The sequence below is a fragment of the Rhincodon typus genome, chromosome 2 (assembly GCF_021869965.1).
Source record: "Rhincodon typus isolate 14 chromosome 2, sRhiTyp1.1, whole genome shotgun sequence".
NCBI classification, from domain to species: Eukaryota; Metazoa; Chordata; class Chondrichthyes; order Orectolobiformes; family Rhincodontidae; genus Rhincodon; species Rhincodon typus.
Genome location: NC_063333.1, coordinates 40,058,075 through 40,065,658, shown reverse-complemented (window position 1 = coordinate 40,065,658; position 7,584 = coordinate 40,058,075). Strand labels below are relative to the sequence as shown.

General features: G+C 35.7%; 1 long non-coding RNA gene across 1 annotated transcript; it reads left to right on the top strand.

Annotated features, from left to right (window-relative positions):
- Window positions 1–653: 653 nt before the first annotated feature.
- On the top strand, window positions 654–7,215 carry LOC109938311. The gene is made up of 3 exons (XR_002261691.2): window positions 654–1,202; window positions 4,740–4,946; window positions 5,334–7,215. It is a non-coding gene; the product is annotated as an uncharacterized LOC109938311 (long non-coding RNA).
- Window positions 7,216–7,584: the final 369 nt, after the last annotated feature.

Here is a 7,584-nt window from a genome sequence, read left to right as displayed (position 1 = left end):
CTGATCACTGTGCCATATTTTCTACTTGTATTCCTCACTTCTCAACCAATTTCACAACTTTCATCATCCTCAGCCACTTTCACTCTATCCAACAAAGTTTCATTTATCCATTTGCTCTTTTCTTGCTCACCTACACGAGTATCCAACTCACCAAGTTATTCAAATCCAAACTGTCATCTTGACTGAATTCTGACAAATCCCCTCACCACACTCCTCTGCCTCTGCAGTTCTTTCTCCAATTTAAAAGAAATTAAAAGCCTTTTTGAAAAGACATTCTCCCTTGGTGGTTTAACATGTGTTTCAAGATACTTTGTAGAGCATGGGAATGTATTAAATTCTCACATCTTTTACTGAAATCTGCAAGTTGACTTTTATAAGGGTATTGTATGTTCCTCAACTCTATAGTATCTTGAAGTAGATTCCATTCTCCAAATTCTCATGCTGCATATTTTCCAATAGGCAATACTGGATTGTGCTTTCCCTTTTTCACTTTATTAGTGGGGGTAGGGATGGATAATGACGAATCCTACCACCAGTGTTTGTTGAGACTTGACTAAAACTGACTGCAAATAATTCCTTCACTTGACAATGCAATTGGGAATTTAAAATCATTTTGTACAGATGGCATTGGATGAGCTTGTTGTCAGTGTTGTGTGCATATCAACAAAGCATTAGCTATCCACTCTGCCTAAAATGGCCCATCCTTTCATTTTAACTTCTTCTCTGAATATTAAGGCCATCCATGATTTTACTTAAGTTAGCACAAACCTGGTATTAAAGCAGAAATCCTTATGGCACAGTTCCACATCATGCTATATTTATTTACAGAGTCATCAAGTCAATTTTAAGAGTCATTGTACAGTGAGATTGATACTTGTCAGTAAATCCAACCATCAGATGGCAACGATATACAAAAATTATTTAGGCAAAAGTACTCTCATCATTACTGTCCCCTTGCAAAAAAAAAACTGAACCAAAAAAATTCTAGATCAAATGTTGAAATTGATTAATCTGGTCCTAATAAAAATGCACAGCTTAGAAGGCCTATATTTTCAAAAATGTATTTTGTATATTTTTTTGCTAAATATTTTTGTTTTTTTAGTGTGCCAGGATTGAGTTTACTTTCTGAGCAAAGACAACTGTTATTTCACCAACAGCAACAACCACTTCAACAATTGTTGCCATCCCAGCAGCTTACTCCAGTAAGGCTATTCATGATATTTAAAATGGATGGGAAGAAAGCTTATTAATTTTGACAGAATGTTAATTGTAATATGTACTTTTTTGATTTTAAGTAAATAGTTTGCAAGTATAATTTGAATGTATAAATAAGCTGAAAATGTGATATCATACCATAATGGTAATTGTGTCAAATTGTTTTTGCTTCATTTTTTATTGATACTTATGCTTTTGAGAATTTTACTTAATTTTTTTAATACATCTGACAGATTTCATTGAATATGAAAAGTATTAACAGTCATACCAAAAAAGTATTCACACGAATATCACAAAATCTGGGAAGGCATTTTTTTAAACAAACTTTTTAAAGAAAAACATGGTTGTATAGGTTTCCATCCTTGTTATGAAAAGTTCAGAGATTACAATTATACCAAAGCCAAACACTGTGTTTGGCAAAAATGTGTTGCTAACCACACGTTTATCGGGTAATGGACAAAATCCTTTCAGCCTTGAGATATGGAAGGGTGATTAAACTCTTGTACCTTGATGATAAATTTATTTCAAGTTGTTTAACTAACTTTCTGGAGGGTTTGAGAGATAACAGGCTTGATGAGGGTAATGCTGTTGATATGGTATAAGTGAATTTCCAGTAGGCATTTGATATAGAGCCACACAACAGACTTGTGAGGAAAGTTATAGGTCATGGCATAAAAGGGACAGTAGCAACATGGATACAAAATTGACAGTGATAGGAAACTGAGTATTGGTTAATGGATATTTTTCAGGCTAGAAGAATATTTGCAATGGAGTTTTCCTGAGGTCGGTATTGGGACCCTTGCTTTTCCTGACGTATATTAATGATGTGTGCTGTGTGGTGGATAATTTCAAAGTCTACAGATGACTCTAAACTTGGAACAGTTGTAAATTGTGAGGACAATGTGGAAGTCCAAAATGAGCACATTTGTGGATTGGGCATGTAAGTGAAAGATGAGTTTCAGTGTGAGGTGATGCACTTTGGTTGAAAGAATACTGAAAGACAATACAAAATAGGGGTTTCAATTCTAAGAAGGGTGCAGGAGCAAAAGAACCTGGGTATACATGTGCAGACAGTATTGAAGGTGGCAGGTCAGGTGGGGCATACGGTGTCCTCGGCTTTATTAATAGGGACATAGAGTATGTGAATAAGGAGGTGATATTAGATACTTATTAGCTTTCAGCTTGAGTATTATGTATAAGCTGTGAGCATGGAAAAGATGTGAATGCGTTGGAGAGGCTGCAGAAGCAATTTACAAGAATAGTTCCAGGATTAAGAACCTTGTATTACGAGAATAGATTTAAGAAGTTGGGACTGATCTCCTTGGAGAAAAGAGGTCTGAAAGGAAATTTCAAAGCGGTTTTCAAAGTCATGAGTACCTGGACAGAGTAGATTGGGAGAAGCTGCTCCTGCTCATAAAAGGCAGAAGAACAAAGGGCATAGCTTTAAAATGATGTGCCAACAAAACAAGGGTGATGTGAAAGAGAGTTGTTATGGAATGCACAGCCTGGAAACATAGTGAAAGCAGGTTCAATTGAAGCATTCAAGAGGGCATTGAATGATTGTTTAGATAGAAAGGTGTGGGAGGATAAAGCAGGAGATTGGCACTGAGTAATGCACTTGTTTCAAGACCCTATACATGCATAATGGCCCAAATGGCTTCCTCCTACACTGCAATGATTCTGTGATTTTGTTCCACATATGATGCAGAGTTCTCAAACATTGTTTAGTTTGACCAAAACTGGAAAGAGCTTGCTTGTCTCATGAAATCGCATTGATAAATTTGTATGAGGGACCAGTTTCAACTAAAAAGGACAAAAGCTTGTTTTAAAATCTGTGCTTTTAATTCAGAAATTAAACATAAGGTAAATATTGCAAAACCAAAGTCACAGCATTGAATAATCAAGTGTGTGTTGTGATATTACCTTTGACATCAAGAAATATATTGCTATCCAAGTTGGCCCACAACGTAGAGACATTTATTTACTAAAAGTTAATGCCTTAAGCTGAACACTGATTAGAGATGGCTTGCAAAGATGTGTCAGATCTCTTGTATTCTCACTTCTGACATTCATAGTAGATACAAACTTCAAACTCCACTGTTCCCCTAAATTACCTATCACATCTGTTCCTCATTGTGACGGTGCTGCATGTGTATAGCTTCTTCCTATTCCTTGCTCGCTTTTAGAATTCCATTCAGTGTGATGTCCAGCTGGACTAGACACTGTAGATATAGAACCTGTAAAATAAATACATTATGGTCCAATGTAATAGTGATTGGCACACATTACAGCAACAATTTGGGAGAGCAATGGCCTAGTGGTATTGTCACTAGGAAAGTAATCCAGAACCCCAGACTAGTGTTCTAGGAACCACGTTGGGAAACCAACCACAGCAGATGGTGAAATTTGAATTCAATAAAAATATGGAATTAAAATACCACGTCACCATCATGTATTGCTGTAAAAATCCATCTTATTCAGTAATGTCCTTTAGACCCGAAACATCAGCTTTCCTGCTCCTCTGATGCTGCTTGGCCTGCTGTGTTCATCCAGCTCTACACCTTGTTATCTCAGATTCTCCAGCATCTGCAGTTCCTACTATCTCGGTAAATCCAAGGTTGTCTAGGGACATGCAACAAATGCTTGCACAGCCACTAAAGCCCACATTCTGCAATTGAAAAAAAAATAATTTGCATTTGTATGGCTTATTATGTATGGAGAACATCCTGAAGGACACCAGATTAATAATCACTGAGACTTGGAAGAAAGTACTACAGGTGTAGTGTCTCAATACCAGCAACACTGGGAATAGAATGATGCTGGATTTTAGATTTTAAAGGTTTTTGGTTTAGGTGGGACTGCTTGAAACACTTAGAGCCTGGGAAAATACAGGCACCAGATAACCGTAACTGCCTACATTTGCAAGAAGTAGATTTTGAGAAAACCCTCGGAAGAATTAGCCAAAATAGTTTAACCCATGACCACTCCCAGGGCAGTTGAAGGATTGGGAGTTGCAAAGCAGGCCAGAGTTTGGAGAACTGAAGATTACCAGATTGGAGTAGTTTTACACTGTTAGTGGAGGAAATCATGTAGAAATTTAAAATTTGGAGTCAGGAGACAATAGAGATCAGCAAGGGCAATAGTAATATTGCCAGTATGCTGAAGATAGTTTGACAGCCATTAGCATGTTCTGAGAAAAAGTGGCAACTTATTGTGATGGTGAAAGTGAACTGGAGGTAAACGTAGGCTGTCTTGGTGAATGTGGAATTTCTTTAGCATTGAGAGCTAAGTCAGTTGAGAGAATACAGGAGTAAGTGGATTTGATCTATAGCTCATCAATTGTTTCCGTTAGGTTGCTGAGTATGTTCCCTGCTTTTTTACCTTTATATACTCTATTAAGAGTACATTATTTTTGTACTTCTGACCTAATTACTCTTGATCTATGTATTTATAATTAAAGTACTTAATGCTGTTTTGTGCTGCCAATTAATGTTAAATTCATATTTTGCATGCCTTGTCACCAGGAACAACATCAAGCTCTGTTTTATCAGATAATGCAGCAACAGCACCACCATCATCAACAGCATGAGCTACAACAGCTGCAGATCACTGGAACAGCACCAATCCCTATAAATAACCTACTGGCAAATGCCCAAACTCAACCACTTCACTCAGCCCCTCCCAATCCTTTCATATCCATTCATAATGAAACTTGCACACCAAAAGTTGCAGTAAGTGTCATAGCCTATAACAGTATACCATAGCTTGTAACAGGAAATATTTTATTCTGTCGCTTTTGGATATTTAATTGAATTGTATTTCCAAGCTGCTGAAATTAAACATAAATTTAAACTCTTTAATTAGACTTGTTTAAAACATATGTACATATCCAAATCTCTTTATTTAGTTTGAATGGTGTGAACTGTTCTCTTAAAAATTTGTTTTTGTTAACACAAATAATATTTTTGCAATACTATGACTACATTTTAAACTAAACATTTTAAAATCATGGTCTATTTGAAATAAGTAAAGGAATTTAGGAAATGGAGGTGAGACACTGTATAAATCAATATACATGTGGAAAAATTTTAATACTGTACCTTTTCCTTTCTCTTCAGAGACTCAGTGACAACGGAAGTCCTGTTACACAGGAAAAAAGCTGACACAGGATTTTTAAATTCCAGAATGTTTCTGTCCCATTGTCATAGCAGTTTAACCAACTACAGTGGGTGAATCTTACTCGCATGTGGTTGGAGGAGCTTAAAGGGGAGTGGCAAATACACTGAAAATCATCATATACCACAAATACCCCAAATAAATTTGATAAGATGTTCCTATATCACAACATTTGGTTTACTAATCTATCAGATTGATTGCACTAATGTGAAATTTAAGAGACATTGGACATGGAGCAATCCGAAAAATGAACTTGTTTTCAACTTCGTTGGTAAAACTTGAATCATTCGGTTTTGTGCTTGTCTTGAAATGTTTTGATGGAAGTAAAATTATGATTTTTAAGGAAAATTTAGATATCTTTTAAATTAAAATGCAAGTTACATTGCAAAAAATTATACCTGGTTCTGCAGCTGTGACAGGCAGGACTTGAGATATGCATCACCTGAGTGCTACATTGCATGCATTCTGTGTTGTGTCCTGTTCCTTTGCTGTGAATGTGGTATGATTCTTGGATCACTGCTGGCAAAGCTACTCAGTTGTGGTGCAATAGGCTTCTGAGATTTCTTTAGTCGCTGGGGTACAAGATCAATCTATAAAGTGGAAGAAATGGATTAGCCTGCCACTGGGGAAGATTCCTTTGAGGGATGTGTTGGCTGTCAGCCTAACCAAGTGCCTGTTGCTAGGTCCATTGTGAAATAGCTCTGGACAGCTGAGTATGCACTCAATCACAATTCCTGTCACAGCAGCAGGAATTTCCAATAGTACATCGTCTTCCTTCTTGGAAGGAATTCCCAGCTCTCTACATGGCTGAACCAGTTTGAACAGTTGGTAGTCTGACCCCCTCCACCTATCCAATTGTAAGAGTATTTGAAGTAATGATAAATTTTAAGGTTGAATGTTGCACAGTTTGTACTTCATCTATAAATATGCTTTGGTGAAATTGAGTAATAGTGGGGAAAAATGAAATATAAAACCTAAATATTTTGGTTTGTAATATTTCTAATTAACAGTTGTGCTGTTGACTGGAAGAGTATTGTTTTATTAATTTATTTTTATACATGCAAGGGAATTTTAGAAAAACATTAAGACCAACTGGATTTTGTAGATAATTACAAAGAAAAGTCAGTGTGGTTAATTTTAGATTTTTATTTCAACCCACTGGTTGTTCTGTATCAAACTTTGTACAGATTTTGAAGATATTTGCTGTAGTTTTTATTTTATTTAGTTGTAAAATATCAAATGTATTAAAGAATGGTATAAAACTCTCTCAGCAATGATTGTTAGTAATGTTTGTACTTGGGCATGACTGGTCTGCTAATGATCATGAGGCTAAAGCAGTGACTACAAATTCAGAGTTACAGAAAATGTATCTGATGTTAATGATTTCTCTTACAGCCATCTGTGGCCTACACCAAAACTAGCTGCTGTTTGTTTGTTGCTTAAGTAATAGTGTTTTGTATGAATAATTTTCCTAACTGTTTTTGGATTCCAAAAAAAATTTAAGACTTGCGTTTTAAGTTTTTGTAAGTTCAGCCTTATTGCAGCCTTGTTGCACATGAAAAATTAAGTTATCTCAAAGTCAATTCTCTGGTATAAAAGTAAAAATTAAATTCTTAATTTTTTTTACAAAAAACTTCATTATTTTGCACATCACATCTCAGTGACTGAATGATGCTTTCATTATCAATGTACAAACCTGATTTACAACAATTTAACAAAGTATGAAAAATGAAATCAATATGATCTATCATTTCTTTCTTATGTATGCCATTTATTTTATTCTGTTCAGTTTACCTAAATATTATACAGAGATGTATTGCATGTTTTCTCCCAGAGTTTAAAATCCTTAACTGGAAGACATTCTTGCTTTACACCTTTCTTAGCAACAGATTTCTCCTTTCTGTGCAGACTTATCTTCTGTTTCAGGTTCACAGATTGAGATCGGTCCTTGCTAAGAATTTCACCTCCTATGAAGAATTGCTGAAGGCTGGATGTCTTAACTTTCAATGAATTTTAAATGGATCTTGCATTTGCTGATGATTTGATCTGTGACTTCAAGTGTGTCTCATTCAAGTACGATCTTCACTGTTGACAAAATTTACTCTGGGTTTTGAATTCCAACCCATCATGACAACCAGAGGGGAGTTTTGTTCAGGGATTTCATCTGAACAAAACTAGTCAGTTAATGCATTT